At 46.0% G+C, this 18,605-nt stretch overlaps 2 non-coding genes across 2 annotated transcripts; both read right to left on the bottom strand.

Annotated features, from left to right (window-relative positions):
• Nucleotides 1-15,547: 15,547 nt before the first annotated feature.
• On the bottom strand, nt 15,548-15,619 carry Trnaq-cug (transfer RNA glutamine (anticodon CUG)). The gene has a single exon. It is a non-coding gene; the product is annotated as a tRNA-Gln (tRNA).
• Nucleotides 15,620-15,625: 6 nt separating this feature from the next.
• Nucleotides 15,626-15,697, bottom strand: Trnae-cuc (transfer RNA glutamic acid (anticodon CUC)). The gene has a single exon. It is a non-coding gene; the product is annotated as a tRNA-Glu (tRNA).
• Between the last annotated feature and the right edge of the window lie 2,908 nt (nt 15,698-18,605).

Raw genomic sequence — 18,605 nt, 5'->3', positions numbered from 1 at the left:
GGGCTGCTGCAGCATAGTTCATTGCTTGCAGCTGCGGCTGCGCTGCATCGGGGGTGCCCAGCGACTGCTGGATTTCCTCGCGGACCATGTCGGCGATCGAATCCACTTGAGGCTGCGCTGAAGGCAACAGCTTGCGCAGCTCCTCCCGCACTATCGCTCTGATGGTTTCCCGTAGGTCGTCGGTGCCTAGCGAGTGCGCTTCTGTGTAGCCTGTCGACAGGGTTGAGCGGTTGTATTGCTTCGTCCTAATCTCGAGGGATTTTTCAATTGTTGTAGCCTCCTTTAAGAATTCGATGACAGTTTTCGGTGGGTTCCGCACCAATCCTGCAAAGAGGTCTTGTTTCACTCCCCGCATAAGGAAGCGGACCTTTTTTTCCTCAGGCATCGCAGCATCAGCCAGGCGGAAAAGTCGCGTCATCTCTTAATAATATCTGGGGTTTAACGTCCCAAAACCACCATATGATTATGAGAGACGCGCGTCATCTCTTCCGTGTAGATGGTGACCGTCTCATTCGGTAGCTGTGCTCTTGTCTCCAGCAAAGCAGCGGCCTTTTCCTTGCGGACGATGCTCGCGAAGGTATTAAGGAACGTCGTCCGAAAGAGGTCCCAGGATTGAAGGCTCGATTCATGGTTTTCGAACCACGTCTTCGCGGCGTCTTCTAAGTAGAAGTAGACGTGGCGCAGCTTCTCTTCAGTGTCCCAGTGGTTGAAGGCGGCGACTCGCTCGTACGTCTCCAGCCAGCTCTCCGGGTCTTCAAACGACGATCCACGGAAAGTCGGTGGCTCCCTTGGCTGTTGCATCACTACCGTTGTAGGTGGCAGGGGGTCTGTCATCGTCTCGGCGGTCGATGTGACGGTCTTCGGCTGCCTGGTGTTTTCGGGAAGGAGCCCGTACTCTGGTTGTAGTCCCTTCTGCCGGCGGCTGGTTCGAGGATCCGGGTTGTCCTTAGCGTCGTCTTCTTCTCGGCTTGGGCTTGGGTCAGCGCCCCGCGGTGGCGTCCGGATCATGAAGCAGCACCTCCACCAGATGTCACGTGGTCGTGACGACGAAGACAGCAGTCAGCACGTTCGAGATGAAACTGTTTATTTGGCCGAACTTGTGGCCGGGAAACTGTAAGTCAATCTACAGCAACACACTGATAGCGGCGGACAGAGCGTCGACCGTCGATCAACTGACAAGCGGTCAAGCGCGTCGGCTTTTATACAGGCGCTATGGAACTTTCCAGCAATATCGCTGGTGGCGGCGTTATCTCTCGACAAAGCTGGAACATTCGCGTGCGGCACGCAATCTTAACAAAACGATCTACTAAAATCGTGAAGCTTCTCGAACACTGCTTCACGGCCAGCGTCGAGCGTTGATAACCGTCCTTGCTGGTCAAACTCGAACACATCAAAATAAAAGAAGAAGCGGGCGTGGCAATATATATATATATATATATATATATATATATATATATATATATATATATATATAATATATATATATATATATATATATATATACCGGGTGTTTCAAGAAATGTGTCCAACCTTCTCAAAAAATCAGGAAAATGCGATATTTGATTGCTGCCTTCAGAATCGGTTTTTCTGTAGTGGCAGGGATTTTAAGATGGTTAAAGAAATTATTTGTGGTTGTAATTAAAAAGTTAAATTAATAAACTTTTTAATTAGTGGAGTTAGGTGGTTATGTCAAATGGGTGAATTGAAGTTCTTCCTGCCACAAACCCAACCCTACTTTGAGATTTCGAAAAAGTGGCATCTAGTAATAATTACGAAGTAATGAAGTTCAACCAAATTCAATGGCGAAACCTAAACAGAAACATGGAAGAACGCAACTGCCATATTCTTCCGAGACGTCCAAAATGAGTGAAGACATGACTTGAGACAGTAATTAAGAAAATTAAATTAATTAACTTTTTAATTAGTGGAGTTAGGTGGTTATGTCAAATGGGTGAATTGAAGTTCTTCCTGCCACAAACCCAACCCTACTTTGAGATTTCGAAAAAGTGGCATCTAGTAATAATTACGAAGTAATGAAATTCAACCGAATTCGATGGCTTTCGCTGTTGAAAGCCGTTGCATTTCCTTGAATTTCATTACGCCACAACAATTACTAGAGGATGCTTTTTCGAAATCTCAAAGCTCGGATGGGTTCCTCGCATGAAGAACTTCAATTCTTCCATTTGACACAATCACCTAACTCCACTAATTAAAAAGTTAATTAATGTAACTTTCGTAATTACTGTCCTAAATGATGTCCTTAACTACCTTAAGATTCCTGCCCCAACAGAAAAAGCAATTGTGAAAGCCCCGAGCAAATATCGCATTTTCCTGATTTTTTGCGAAGGTTGGACACATTTCTTGAAACACCCTGTATATACATGACGTGATTTTTTATATTCATAGAGTTGATTAGATGACTTGTTTTTCAAAACTTTGTTTTAAATCAAGGAAGAATCTGCCCAAAACGGATTGTGCAGGCTGGGCCGCCTTTTACTGTGATAACACAGCAGTGTTTTATAACATCTTGGATATATTACCATGAAGTTTAAAAAGTACTGCCACATTTAACCTGTTCTTCATCTGAGCATTCCACATACAAATTACACAGTCTCAGTTTGGCGTAGTAAATACGATGAGTCTCAAGAACCTTAAGTGCTCACTTATTGAACAAAACACGTGGCTGACAAAACAAGGTACTTCGCACAAGTCTTCAGGATAAGCCGAGTGCCAATTTCTTTACTGTAAGAGCCCTCTAATATAAAGTCTTTCTAAAGAAGGCCAAGTTCAATCGATTAATATTTATAGAAAGCACACTGAGCATGTTGGGTATATAATATTAAGAATGACTACGAATTTAATGCTAGGTGTCGTTCCTTGCCCTCCTACTTTTCCCAGCTTGGGTGAGGGGTGGACGAGAAAGCGGTGAAGTTGCCCTTTACTCCTCCTCTCCGGCCCCTCCAAGTAAATAAGCCTACGTAAACTGTGTAAGATCAAGTTTTCTTTGAAAAAAATTGGGCGATTATAACGTTAAACTACTCCGCATTGTTTCTTTCTGTATAGGTCGTTAGCTGTTAATGACTGGTCGAAATTTTCTGGGTTATGCTCACAGCATCTGCTCGTAACACGATGCAACCACCGCGCAAATACCACTTACACATGAGTGCGTAAAAAAATAATACTAAACTACTTTTAATACGGCGTATTGTTGGTCATTGGTTCTCGCTTTTCGTCAGAAATTTTCGGTGTGCCATAAAATCGCCTCCTTGTTACGCGACATCACAGGTCTGTGAAAACTCGCGGCGTTAAAATGAAGTGTGCACAATAAGCGGTGCATTACTGCGCTGAACAATAACTATTTTTTTTTTTTTGGATAGCCAGACAGTGTCCTTTTCTTAACGTACTTCAAGAAGGCTGCACGCCAGTCAAATTGGCAGCGGCTACTTATAGCAGCGGTCGATATCGATCCATATGTGTATAATAGATACTTTCAGTTGTAGTATAACTATGATGAGCTGTTTTTGCGCGTATACAACTCTCTGTGAACTCATCGTTGCTGACAGAGAGATAAAGGGAGAGATAAACATTATTAAGAACAGACACAATCCTTTGCAGGTGGGCAGCCTTCTTAGTACAGAAAACCGTGGGCGCTGATCATCTCCCTGTTGAGGTAGGTCAAGTTACGGGGCAAATTTGAAAGCTGGTCTTCTCAATGTGCTCGAGTCCACTGCTTTGTTACAATTCCGCCGCGACCGCTGCAGGCTACCACATGAAAAGCAAGGCAAAGCAGGCTAATCGGAGACTAAAGTGGGAATCTTTTTTTTAGCTCTTATGGCTAGGCGCAACTTAAATACTTGACACTTCGGCACACTCATCAACTCACAGTAGCTTGGATATGGAGCAGTGGCGATGCTATTCGTTTTCAAAGAAACTAAATTTCCTGAAAAAGGAGAGCGTTTGATCGGGCTACAAAACGTTTACTGGTTCCCGCCCGTATTTGCGTCACTGATTACCTAAATTTCAGGCATGGCAGAACAAAATAAAATCATGATAGATTGCTGTAATGTTATAGAGCCCCAGCTGAGCGATAGCCTCCTCTGCAATGCTCGAGCGCAAGGCGCGAAAGCGTGGAGTAGGCAGCCCGCACCGCAGAGAGCCTACAGTGCGTGGTCATGGCACACGGAGGACAGTCGTCACAGCAAAATCGTAGGACAAATTTTATTCATAATTATGTTATTGCTGCGTTCAAGTAAAATTTTGCCTCGCTTGTTAGTTTTCCAGTCTGCAGCCGACAATGACCACCGTCGAAAGTGGGGGAGCTCCACCCCCCTAACATTTCTCAGTGGGGGGGGGGGGGGGGGGCTAGCGCCTACCTTGACCCCCCGGTAGATACGCCTATGGTCACATCTACTCAGCACACGCAAAGTCGCAGAGCCCCGTGACACCACTCGCGTGCCAATCACGCATGACGCTTTAGCCGTCCGCACGCAAAATCAGGGCTTGCAAGTGTGTCCCATGCTCAGGTCTCATGTCATGCGCACATTACTAACCAACTTGAACACTCCAAATGCTCACATCGCACTGCAGGAATTCGGCGTGACGAATCAAGTACTTGCCTGCTTATCAGTGTCCTTACGTAAAGATGTCAAGGAAGCATAATTTTTTCAGGGGAATTCTCGAAGCCCAAGTCAAGAATTCGGGATCTTTGGCCTTTTCTTTTTTTCGACCGTGTTTCCCATCATCGTCCTCCCCGAACCGACCCTTCAACTTCCACCCGGTTATCGGGCTATTTACTAAGCTTTCTCGTTCCCTGCGTCTGGTGTCTTCACCCCGGTCGTCATTTATGTCAGGTGTGAACTCACCAACGTACTGCATTAAGTTTCACCTAATTACGTAGACCAACACATGTGTTTTAATGTAAAAACAAACATATGTTTTGAAGCAAGCCGAGCGGCCTACACCTAGAAAAAGAAGTTCGATAGAACAAGACGGAGTCTCTTGTGTTCAGTTATTAAGTGAAGTTTTATTACATCTAATATGAGTGAGTGAGTGAGAATGACTTAGTTCAGAATATCCTCAGGAGGCCGACCCGGGGCCGTTAGGGCCCCTAAATCAGCCTGGAGGCTCCGCCCAGGATAGCACTGGCAGCCGAAGGCTTGTAGCGATGCCCTGGGCCCTCTGAACCGCCTGCAGTTGCTGCTTGTAGTCGTTGCTCGTGAGGACTTCCTGCCAAGCCTCTTGGGTGCTGAGTTGTGCTGCGCTGTGGGTCACAGCCAGAGCATGTGTTCGAAGTTATACAGTAGGGATGCTCGCAAAGCAAGCATGTGGAAGGTGTGTCGGGGTCGACTCTGTGTAAGGTGGATGGTGTTATGTGCGCGTTTGCAGTCTTCTGAGTGTTAGTGCTTTGGTTTTGGATGCGGCGCTGGGAAGGTGCGTCTTTGTCCCAGGTAATGTGAAGCAATTTCGTGGTATGTGAGTGTTTGATCTCTGCTTCTGAGATGCTCGTAGAGCACCCCCCTGGAGGGGTCGTCCGCGGCGCGGCGTGTGAGTTCACGCGCCAGACGGTTGACCTCCTCGTTAAGGTTGCATGGTCGAGTCCAGGTATCTGGCCCATGTGCGCTGGGAACCAGGATATGTGGATTTGCGCTTTTTCTTCTTCAATGAGCGTTTCTTTACCCTCGAATTCTCGTATTGCGTTGACGGTGAGTTTAGCGGTGCTTCTGGCTACAAGGCCAGCCGCGAATGTTCGTGTCGCCGTCTTGGAGTCTGTGCAAATTTTGGAATGGGCTCGGCAGCTCTGCAGGGCTAGCGAGATCGCCATTTCCTCTGCTTCGTGGGCATGTCTTGTTTTAACAGTTGCCGCGTTTATCAAATTTCCGTCTTTGTCAACGACCGCTACGGCAAACGCCTGCCTGCCATGGACCTCAGTGCTGGGCAGTATCGAAGATACATGTATCTTAGATACTATCTTAGATACTCTTTGGGAATCTTGTATCTGTATCGCGATACGTCTCGCAAAATGCGTATCAGTATCTGTATTTTCGGTATATTGAAGAATGTATCGTGTATCTTAAGGTACAAGATACTGCGATCTTACCACCACCGTGCGAAACAATAAACGTTGGCTGAAATTTGCTTCTCAAGCTGATACCGCTGCCACTAAGTCACCAGAATAAAACTAAAGGTAGTGACATCATTTTATCTTTCCACCAGATTTTTCCAGCGAGGATAGGCGATGACGTCTGAGCGTACCTAATGGTGGGTCAGAGTCACGTGGTGGTGCTCGCGTCGTCTCGACAGGCAAGCGCGCGAACGTCTACCCCTAGCCGACATTTTGTTTGCTCGTTTCTTTTTAAAGACTATAGTCTTTCTTGGGATACTTGAACGCAGAAATTTTGGTCTGTCTGTCTGTCTGTCTGTCTGTCACACGATTAAGCCACCCGGCCAAAGTTTAAGCACTTGCTGAAGGCCCAGCCATCTTGAACTGGCAGCTGCGTTCATACTTACGCTGCGTTCATATTACGCGTATCTGAGGCGCAACATCAAGACGTAAGTATTAGGTGGTGTGTTACTTTACTAGAAAATACATAGATACATATTCTAAACTTCATAGTGTTTCTTACGCTGCGCTGAAAATGCGACGCTATGCACGAAAAAGCCCCCTGCCGACGATATGGTGCTGCCACCTGGCAGTGGCCCTGGGAACAGCATCACGGGTGGCCGCGGATGAGACCAGGACTCATGTAGTACGGCCGGCAGAAAACTATCGTATTTAGACAGCATTTGCAACGATGCTTGCAGATACGCGGCCTTTTTTTTTTTTCTTTTTAATTGTGTCAGTGCCAAGACACTTGGCACGTAGCCACTGTCCTGTGCCGCGCACTCCAATGCGTGCGGCGTCTTTCGCAGATATTATGATGCTATACTGTAGTGTCATTATATATCTACGTTTCTCTTGCGTAGTGCTTCTTCGTTTAAAAGTCTGAAGAATGCATGAATGGGGGGGGGGGGGTCGCTTTGCGTCTCGTGGCTTTCACACATCGCCGATTTTAAGGATCTCGTGGATGTAAGTTTGACTTATATGCAACGAGATTGACTTATATCCAAATCAAATTCTAACAGCTATAGCAGTGCCGGTACCGATGCTGGATCTAACAAAGCGAGCATTCAACTAACAGATGCTGTCTTGGCGTACGACCCTTTTTCTTTTATTCAAAGAGTTTTAAAAATCATAATTTGTTTGTTAGCAAAAGGTCCTTCCTAGCTGTCCTTCTTTCCCATCCCATACGTTACCTATGTCTCTATATTGTTTTTTTTTTTCAGTCTGCTTACTGCAGTATGGCCTTAACGTGCTGCCGAGGTAAGCCCTCTGCTTTATTCTTACTTTCAAATGTCTGCGTCATTCTTGCTATTGTTTACATACTTATATTCCACTTGAATTTACTGTTATGTAAATGCGATGTTGAGAACAAATATACAATAATCCCGGCGCGCCTGGAGTATACAGTAACAAAAATTCTGTTTACTGCTAAGTAAAATAAGGAAATGGAGTTTGCATTATAATAGCGTAAATAATTAGGAGCCATCTTAAATATGTTGCATCCCAACGAGCCATTTTACGCTATTTCCCATAGGTACTGAATTTGTCATAGCTATTAGGGGTTACTCGCCGCAGTGGTCTAATGGTTATGCTGCTTCACTGCTGACCCGAAGGCCGCGGTGGCCGCATTGCGATGGAGGGAAAATGCTGGAGGCCTGTGTGCTTATATTTAGATTTCATAACCCCAAATGGTCGAAATTTCCGGAGCCCTCCATTACTGCGTCTCTCATAATCATATCGTCGTTTTGGGACGTAAAACCCAACAGTTATGATTAGCTCTTGGGGGTGCCGCCTCTGTCGTGTTTCCATACTTATGCGCACTGTTTGATACGGAACCGTTTTTCTGTTTTACTTAGATATTTTTGTTTTCCTTGTTTACGCTTTTCTATACTCTTTTACTCTTACTAATCACCAGGCAATCGGAGCTACAAGTGGAAGTAGTGGGAATAGCAGCGGTGTCTTGCGCCGCTTTGTGCAACTTTACAATACGTCTGAAACGTCTCTTGGCTGCACTTGTTCTTGGTGTCGTAGACTTGTCCCTGATCCGTCATTGCGAAAACCGTAATATGTTTACGGGCAAGGTACACTCTAAGAAAAAAGGTGTCTTTTGACTCTTTTTTTACACATGTGAAAGTCACATGTGTAACACTCTCTTTAGAGAGGCACGTTGGCTCTCTTTAGGTGAGTCGTGGGATGTATAACTCTCTTTAGAGAGTCAATGTGACTCTCTAAAGAGAGTTATACATCTCACGACTCACCTAAAGAGAGCCAACGTGCCTTTCTAAAGAGAGTGTTACACATGTGAATCTCACATGTATAAAAGAAAACTCAAAAGACACCTTTTTTTCTTAGAGTGTAGAACTTTACAGCGGTATTTTCACCATCGTGCGGAGGCTTCTTATTGAAGTTTTTGTGATTAGATGGCAACCAGCTAGCTGGTCGGAAAGCAGCGCAGCGACTCCCATCAATTACAAAAGCGACAAGCAAAAACCGCTATCAACGAAGTGTATAAAGAGCTGTCAGGTTAAACAGCTAAAGCAACGCCAATAAGATGTTTCGGAATGAAACTAATATACCTTGGGCAAGAAGTACAAAACTTTTGAGATACTAACAGACATTTCATTCAAATTAAACAAAACTTGTCGCAGTTAATAAATTTTCAAGCGAACATTTTTGTGCATAGGTGTTTAGTGCTACATTATATGAATATATAATAAAGGTTTGCGAATGTATCGAAGTACCTTAAGATACAATTGGAATGTATCGTATCGCGATACAATTTCAAAGTATCTTTGCCCAGCCCTGGCCATGGTAGCGGGCGGCATCTACGAATAGTGCGTGCGTGTTGTGCTTTTTTGCCTTGTTTATGAGCGCCCTCACTCTGTCCTTCCTTCTGCCTTCGTTGAGCGTTCGGTGAACGTTGCGGGGGATTTGCTCAACTTTAATGTGTTTCCTCACATCGTTGGTGAGTGTGGTCTTTTCGTCTGGTTGAAAAATGGGGCGAATGCCCGCGTCTCGGAGAATGAGATGGCCTGCCTGCGTCGTTGATATATAGGTGCGTAATCTGTGTTGTTCTCTGAGCTTCAAAGATTTCTTCAGCCATGTTGTGTAGCCCAAGTTGCTCGAGCTTCTCGTTGCTCGTGCTATTGGGCAAGCCGAGTGCCGTTTTTAGTGCCTTGCGGAGCATGGCGTCGCCTTTTTGATTTCGACCTTGGTTAGTTTCAGGAAGGGAAAAGCGTATGCTGCTTGACTCACGAGGAAGGCGTGATACGCTTTCATGATGTTGCCTTCTAGAAGGCCTGCTCTCTTGTTGGCGATTCTAGCAATGCTTCTTGCAAAGTTGTTTGTGCTTTTTTTTTTTAGGCGTTTGAGCGCCTCCGTGTTGTGGCCCGCCTTGGCGCTTAATACAAGCCCCAATATCTTGACTGTGTATACTTGCGGTATTGTTTGACTGGTTCTTAGCTCTGAGCAGTACTTGCTGCTTCTCTGTGCCCGAATTTGGTCGTGGGTCGAAGAGCGTTAGTGTAGATTCTGTGTGATACATCTAATATGAAATCAGTCTCGGTTGGCGCACTTGCAGCCTTGCGTGCAATTCATCAAACAAGGAACGTCCCAGAAATGGCCGATCTTCTGCGATTCAAGACCGCCCTCCATATTTTGATCTCTGCTTGTGCCATGTACTCCACGAACAACTTGCTGCGGACACAAAAGAAATTTACCATCGGGCAGTTGAGGAAGCAGCGTGCCATCGTCTTTTAATGACTGTCAAGTCAATGCGGTATCGCTGGAAATGATGAAGCATATGCAGCCGCACGATCTGCGCATGACAGTGTCCATTGCCTTTTTTACCATTACCAGAGCCTTTTTTCTCTACATCTCAATGTAAAGCTTTGCCTTCTCTCTAATTTGTCGTCTGTGGCTCAGAGTAGTATTTACTAATATATACGCTCTTACGTAATCGGAATGGCTAGAACTTCATAATGTGAACTATGTGGGTACAAAGAGACGATTGTCTGTGCGATTGCCGTTGCTTCAGTGCAAAATAAAAAGTTCATAGCGCCACGCTAGACAAAACTGACAACGGTCCCCTTGTGAAAAAACCACAATGCCGGACTCTGGTCCCAGTCGCAGTCATCCGAACTGATTTATAATCGCCGTGTGTTTTTTGGGGTACTAAAGCTTCAGAACTAAGTTAAGAAATGCAGGGTGCAGGCAGATTTTCTTTTCTCTTTTCATTTCATCTGTACTGTCCTTGTCACACCCCCAATGCAGAGTAGCCACTGACACCTCTTAAATCTCTCTCGCGTTCATTTCTTATTTTTCCACAGAAGACCTCAAGTTTTCAGCTGGACTGATTGAATCAGTCTTGCATTATCACTATGTTAAATTAGCGCTAATTAAACGGACACAAAAGAACAAGGCAGAAAGGGATAGGAGGTCAAGTCTACCATTGCAAAGAGGCCCATCGCACTGTTCCTTACAGGAGTGCTCCAGAAAGGGTGTTCGCTTCCGCCCCCACTCCTCTTTCATTTCCATCCTGGCGGAACGGGTGAACGTAGCGTTCTGACTCGGCCGTCTAGAGGCAGCGCCAGCAGAAGACGCGATGGCGGGGGGGGGGGGGGGCAGGATGCCCCCCTAAGATTTCCACTTCCCCCCCTTTGACTCCTCCCCAGAAAAGCAAACACATTCAAAACACAGCGTCTAAGTTCCCAGCCTCCCTGCCTTCCTGAAGGAACTCGCTTGTTGTAGGTGCACCCCCAATAAAAAAAATCCTGGCGCCGCCCTTGCGGCCGTCACTTAGTTCGGATATTTTCAATGGGCAGTTCGTATTGTGCCTTTGTTGACGGGAATCGAGCCCTCGCTCTTATACAGTCCCACAAAGCGCTATCGCAAGGACCAAGGGCAGAGATCTCGTTACAGCGCAAGGCGTACACATGCTTTCTAGTCGTCCGACGGTCCCTTTGGGAATGGCTCACTCTTGGGCTCGACTACGGTAACTCTCAAGCGAGCACGTATTGCGTCGCATTGCTTCTTTACGGGCGCTAAGCCGAAGAGTGGTGCCTCGTACTTGGTATTAATGCGTCGGGTCGCACCACTCATCGCGCAGCAGCCGGGTGTCGCCTTTCCATCAGCCCTCTCCTCCTCCTCCCTCAACGTCATGCCGCATCAGCAGCTGGATTCCAGGTTACGACGCACGCAGGCACGCCCGGTGGCAGCGACAGAAGTGCCTGTCTCTCGCATTTCTCCCAGGCACTTCTGCGTACAAGGCTGTGTTCAAGGCCAGGACACCGACAAAGAATGCATTCTCTCTCGTGTACTTCTGATGCCTGCCTCCAAAAAATAAAACACCGCATCAATAACTGCCTGTATCACACTTGCCCATGGTAAACATCCTCAGTGCTACGGAGGGTGTATACCTTTGAGATGGTATGGAGTCTTTGCTATTCCAGTTTCAAGAACTTTTAAACGCGAATTGACCTTTCAGTTGAAAGAAAAATCTATGTTGTGTGCGCAGTGTTGAGCTGCCATGAAACATGAAGTTTGAGTGCCGCCAGGGAACGAACTCTCAACTACATATAGAGCAAGATTTATAGGCGTAAAAGAAAAAAAAACAGAAAAGCACGGAGCTTGTTGACCCTTACAGTAATAGCTATTTTATTCACGCCGTTTACTGTATTTAGAACCCAATATTATTTTTGCAACACAAAAGTAAATTATTCGTTTCACGAATTCGAAACATGACGACAGACTTGCTAGTACTACATCAAACGTCGTGATATTTCATGATACAATGACGAGCAGCTTTTCCGCTGTGCGGAAATGTTTATGTTCAAAAACGCTCCGCTGTGCGAACACTGGCGTAGCAAAAGGGGGGGGGGGATTCAACCCCCCCCCCTAAAGCCGGAATATTTCAATTTTGGACATATACACTGCGCACATGCAAACGCTCGCACGGACATACGTAAAGCATCGTTGACGCCCCCCCCCCCCCTGAAAAATTTTGCTCGCTAGAGTAAGTTTCAGCGCTTTCATTGCCCAATATTGCCTTTCGGAACTGTGATGCCTTTCGTGAACTGTGATGGGCAGCCCCTTGGTTCCAGTATTTTCTAGACAGTGAAAGCGCTGCCGTCCAGTTGATTTAGTGCCAACATTCCAAATAGGTCAATAGGCTTCCGTGAGGTATCCGAGTAACAGATGGGATCTGACGGTCACACCGTTCTTTACGGCGAAGACACGCGAAGAAAGGTGCCCGTTGTGGGTCATGATTTTCAGAGAAACGCAGTTGGCAACGTCTCTTCGGGTAGCACTTGGATGGGTCTCTTGGAATGCTGATGTTGAATGACCCTTTATGATAAGAAGGCCGGCAGAAGTACCGACATTTCTGAGGAACAAGAAGTCGTAAAGCCTAGAAGAGTTTTCCGCAGATATCAAATGCTTTTAGTACTCGATGCTCCATGTCAAGGTCAAGAAAACCGTGATGAGCATGGTATCATAAAATTCCAAAGTGTCTGTGGATCCAATACAAGCTGATATCTTCGTGGAATCATAATGGTATAATAGTAGCGCAATCGTGGAAATGACGCATTTCTACCTTCGGGCTGCCCTCGACGTCTTTGAAGGCGTGTTTTAAGTGTAGAAAAAAGGTGTATGTATTGATTTAGCGTCGCCCCAATGCTGAGTAATATGTTGTTGGCGGGCCTTTAAGGAACTGACCATCGGTCTGGATTCCGTGGGAAGCCCAAGGGTTGGAAAAAAACGAACGATTTTTCCAATCACTTCGACTGTGCTCTCATTTTATGGCTTGCGTTGTCATTATAAATATCACTGACGTAACTGTAACTGGTCAGTTACGAGTATTTCTTATATTTATCTCCTTTCACGCCATTCGCTCCTAATTTCACTCGCTTTAATAACTCGCTCCATAGCGCTAATTTGCTGCGCTTTGCTCTTTGGACCCATCTTGTTGGTTAGCTGCATTGACTAGGTGACGCATACCAGGTGGGTAAAATAGTCGCTACTACTAGCTAGAAAAATCGTATAGTGACTCCAGCAAAAGTAATAAAGGAGAAAAGTTCTGGAACCACGCTAGAGCATCTAAGATCATCAACTACCATTTGTAAACGTTTATAAAAGATGAAGACGAAACATTATCGAAGGGGACGACGCGCTGTGTTACATAAGCGACGTTAATAGTGGTAACTCCGGTAAGAGAGGAAGCGTAGACTCAACCGCAACCAGGTCCAGCAACATTAATAAGTTAACATCAATAACTTTTACTGAAAAAAAAAAGTAGAAGAAAATGCCCTCAACAGCACAGTAGCAAGATACGATGAAATCTCACATGCAGTGCTAGCCAAAAAAAGAAAAAAAAAGGGGGGGGGGGGTCCAAAGGTTGCAATAAAGTCACATTTTGGTCACCTTTTTTTTGTGCAAGAATTAAACACATTTGGTTGTTAGTCAGCGCCGTGATTTGTGTCCTTTCTTCGTCCTGCATTTTTAGCGCTGTTTTCTACTGGAGATACTTAGTGACGCCTGTCATTAGGCCGCGTAATGTATCATTTCCAGAGCCTTACAAAAATTCCTAGATTCAATAAAAAGACGCCATATCCCTGAAAGAGATAGAAAACCCCTAGATCTATAGGGATAAATCTCTAGGGTTGGCGGTGACATCCGGGGGTTACTCTGGTCGGGAGTGGTGCCGTGCAGTGTGTGTGTGTGTGTATCAGGGGCGGCGCCAGGATTTCTTTACTGGGGAGGGGAATGGGACGGCACCCACAACAAATGAGTTCCTTCGAAGGGTAAAGGAGGCGGGGAACGTCGTGTTTTGATTGTGTTTGCTCTTGGGTGAGAAGCTCGTAATGGGGTTGGCAGATCGCGATAGTTGCACCACGTGTGACAGTAGCGAAAACAACAAAAAGGGAAAAATGGAAGTTTGAACAGATGAAAAATTCGTGAACACGGGGCGTCACTGGAGCCAACGCTTCGACAAGCGGTCGTGTCTTCTTCGAGGCTTTTTAAAGCGGAAGCAGTTACACGAATAAATATACGCACGAGGACAAACGTGTGTCCATGTGTTGTGTCAGCTCAAGCTCTCGCTACCGTCACATCACTTTGCCATGAGAGAAAAACATTTTTTTTTTCGTTTTTACAGGGGTTCCAGCACAACCAATTTTTTTTTAATTTGATATTTTTATTGTATCTGTAGACACAGCGATCACGTCATATGAAGCCCCGGGCCAATTAATTAACCAGATATTTACCTTCCGGTTAACCACCCTGCCTTTCCGCATTACATTTATTTCTCTCTCCCTCTCTGATCGAAAGGTCAAGAAATATTTACGTCATCTCTAAACGTCCGCTAAGTGCGTGTAAGCGAAATTCCACATGCCATTGATAGTGAGGTGGTGTAATTATTATGATGATTTTTTTAGGAGAGGTTAGCGGCAGAGGTGGGGTGTCCAGGGAGAGAGTCTTCGTAGTCGGATATCTGGACCGGTGTCGTGGAACATCATTTAATTTGTCGCAGTTATTGCAATGTCTGGTAAACAGGGCCAAGTTGTCGGCATCAGGCCCACGGTATCCTGGACTATAAGGGCGCCGCCCACCTCGGACGACTTTGCCGTCGGCACTCTCACTCTCTCTCAAAATAAAGTTTATTCCTTCCTTTCCACCCTATGGTATACTGAACTTTCGGAGGGAGAAGAGGAGAGCACGGGCGCGGAGTGCTCTCCGCTCCCTATCTACGCCCATGAGTAATGTATGTCCATCAAACACTTAATAATAATATCTGGGGTTTAACGTCTCAAAACCACGATATGATTATGAGAGACGCCGTAGTAGAGGGCTCCGGAAATTTCGACTACCTTAGGTTCTTTAACGTGCACCTAAACCAGGGCCGTACCCAGGAATTTTTTGGGGGGGATGTTTGTGTGTAGAACGGCTAACTTTGGCAACTGGTGGTCGCTGTGAAGGCGTGCAAGTATTTTAGTGTCACCTGAAAAGTTAAAGCATGAAAAAATTTCAGAACCCCCTTAACCCCAACTTAGTTACGACCCTGACCTAAACACTTGACGTGACAAGAAGGAAGAGCCATCACATACCTCCCTCCTGTTTTCAAGAGATGCACACCACTCTTTCAATGTTTGCCATGAAGAGTGTTCGATTCATTCTACGACTGTAGCGGTCCGACTGTTAATATTTCGGGTTGCTTAATTGGGACATCGTCACGGATCGCTTTTCGATCTTTTATTCGTTGAGTTATCACCCTGGTAGCGCTGCCGCATAACAACGAATCATGGTGCGCAAACCTGACACATGATATGAGCATTACACGTAGAAACAAACAAACAAAAAAAAAAAAGAAACGGGCGTATCCATGAACTCATTCCTGATTGAAAGAAAAACGAACATTAAAACTTAATTGACACGTGAAAGAAAAAAAAAGGCAGGTCTCACCGAGATTTGAACTCGGATCGCTGGATTCAGAGTCCAGAGTGCTAACCGTTACACCATGAGACCGCATTCTTCCGACGCCGGGAATCGAACCCGGGCCTCCTGGGTGAGAGCCAGGTATTCTAGCCACTAGACCACGCCGGAGATGAGGGACGGGTGAACATATGGGCTAAAACTGGTGTCGTTATGCACGTGGAACACAGTTTATGTCACATTGTCTCGCATTTAAAAAATTACAAACAAAGAAATAGCAAGAAAAATTAACATTGCGTAGAGCGGCACATGCGTTTTGAACAAAACCGGGAGTTGGCTTTCAAAGAGGACGAAGACGACCGACTTCGCTGCGATACACTTATTATTATTAATTGTTTTAAGGCGAAAGCCTTAGATGCCTCATCAAACGCGAAAATTGACCGTCGGCGGCGTCAACACGACTGATGCAAACACTTCATCATCCCGTGATGACGTCACCATATGACGTCTGATGAAGTCACAGATGCCAAAATTGGTGACGTCAATGTGTCGTGAAAAACATGACGTCATCACATGACATCATCTCTTGGTCAAAAGGGATCACGGAGGCAGTGCAAAGCCAGGTACGAGGTGCAGTAAGCTTGCAATGCCTCCGATCCTGGAGGCAGTACAAGACCACGTTAGGTGCTAGAAAGCTTTCGGAGGCGGGCGGGGAAGGATCAATGCATCGACTGAGAAGGAAAAGAAGAGAGCTTTTGCCTTAAAGTTGTCTTAGTCTAATGCATAAGGGACCCTGCGAGTTTTCCATAACCGGAAGCTCACGTGACAATTTTTGAAAAAAAAAAAAAAAAAGGCGCGTCGCAGCCGAACACGGTCAGGAAAAACGGCAAGCCGTCTCAAGCCGTTACTTTCTTATATATTTGTGATGGTTATATGTCCGATCAGAATTTGCTAATTGTATTTGTATAAAATGATGTTCTCTAATTGCGTCTAAGTTGTGTATGACATCTTATTTTTAGTTTTTATTTTATTTTTTTATTTTTTGCCAGACTGTATTTCGGAGCAAAAGCCTCAGTCAGGCTATGCAGCATTTTGCTTTTGCTTCGTTTTTTCTGTTGTACGTACAGAAAATAAATCAAATCTCAAGTCTCTCTCTCCCTCAAATGCCCGAATGGACCGCTTATTCTTTGCGTTTGGTGTGTAGTGCTTATCTGTTTCTTTTTTAAATTCGGGAGAAGTGCAAAGAACTCGTGCGCTTGTCTGCTGGAAGTAACCCCGCAGTGGCTGCCGCCTAGTTTTAAGCTGTAAAGTGAAAGACAAAGTGGAATTTGCGGTTTTCTTGGGTACATATACAGCGCAAAAGAAGATAAGCAGTACACGCCAAACGCAAAGAATAAGCGGTCCATTCGATTATTTGAGACAGCTTGCCGTTCTTCCTAACCATATTCTGCTGCGACGCGCCGTTTTTCAAAAGGCAGCGTCTCGTGCGCCGCGCGGTGCAGGAGCCGATCCCACACAGAACTGGCTCCTGCACCGCACGGAAGTGACGTCACCTCGTTAAAGTAAACTTAAAACAACTCAAATGGCCAGATTATTACTTTGTAATGTGTTAAACCTACAAAAATATTAAACAAAACGTGTTTGACGACTTATTTAATGTACATTTGTTAATGACATATCGCAACCACCTTAAATCCAGAGGGCGCTGCGAAAGGTAACAGCAGGCAAACATAGCAGCCGCGAGAAAATCGATGTGCGGATTGTTGCGTTGCTGTTGGAAGTACTGCATTTTCTAGTTTGCGATGTAAAAACGTGGTGTTGTCGAGGGTGAAATTGTCCTTGCAACCGAGTACCTCATTTTGCTTGTCGCGAAGGGTAAGGTTGACGATGAAATAAATGTTGGTGCACAGTTCGTGTGAACGTCCAGGCGCACAAGAAATCCCAGTGCGGCTGCGAAGTGTTTTTACTAAGCCTGTGATCTCCGATGGCCAATGCTCCTGCACTGTAGGTTTTTCGCAAAGTGCGAACACGTAGCGGCCGTTCATCCGTTGCTAGGTAAATCATGCTGTGCTGTCGCCGGCCGTGTCATTCAGCAAGGCAGACAAACTGTGCGGCACTGTTTTGTAGGTAGGTGGGCTAACGCAGTCGGCTGTTGCCATTGGGCATCGTTTATCAAGTGCTGATCGCCTAGAGTACAGTGCAACCTAGAGCATCACGGCGACACTTCAGTATTTTGAAGCGACTTAGTCTGCCGATTACTTCGTGAGGCGGTGACGGTACCAACGGTACACTGAGCGACATAAGATTTCGCGTTGCATATTCGGCGTGGCTACAAGAGGCGAAGAGAAACAGTTGACTGCTAGTGCTAGCTGCTAAAAAAGATGATGGCAGGAAACTTGTCCATCATTATTTGTTATGGTTATCATCTATCAGTCATGTCTTGTACTAGGGAGACACACGCAATGCGATAGCGCCAGCCGGAGCAATATTCTAGCGCTACAGTGACGCCCGCCGAAAGCACAGATTCGCCCAGCGATATTCAAAGCATGCTGAAGTTCGACTGTGCCGAAAGCCACGCTTTACGCAGTTCGCGTTTCTTTCCATCGCGATATAGTACGTCACCACGAGCCGTTCGCGAAATCTAGGCGCCCAGTGACTCAGTTTGAGACCACGTCCTGTCATCCGAGCCTTGATAAGTCGTGCAACATTCCTGACGCGGATGCCGGCGAAACCTATGCAGCCAGCTGCATCTGATCATCAAACATCCAATATCAAAGGGCCTGTAGACAGGACCACCAGCAGCGCAGCAGCAGCAAGTCCGGCTGACGTCAGGCCGATGGGGAGGCATACTCGCTTGCCGACTCGGCGAATTCACGGCATATTCAAACGGCGCGCCTAACCGGAAAACGCATGACGTCACTTCCGTGCGGTGCAGGAGTCGTTTCTGTGTGGGAGCGGCTCGTGCACCGCGCGGCGCAGCAGTCTCTGCCAAACAAGAATGGCGGAAAAACCGGAACCGAAACCATATTTATCGGCAGCCTAGTTGCTGTAAACATCAATAATGGCAGCGCCTTTATTA

The sequence above is a fragment of the Rhipicephalus sanguineus genome, unplaced genomic scaffold (assembly GCF_013339695.2).
Source record: "Rhipicephalus sanguineus isolate Rsan-2018 unplaced genomic scaffold, BIME_Rsan_1.4 Seq65, whole genome shotgun sequence".
NCBI lineage: Eukaryota > Metazoa > Arthropoda > Arachnida > Ixodida > Ixodidae > Rhipicephalus > Rhipicephalus sanguineus.
This window is presented reverse-complemented; position numbering and strand designations above follow the sequence as displayed.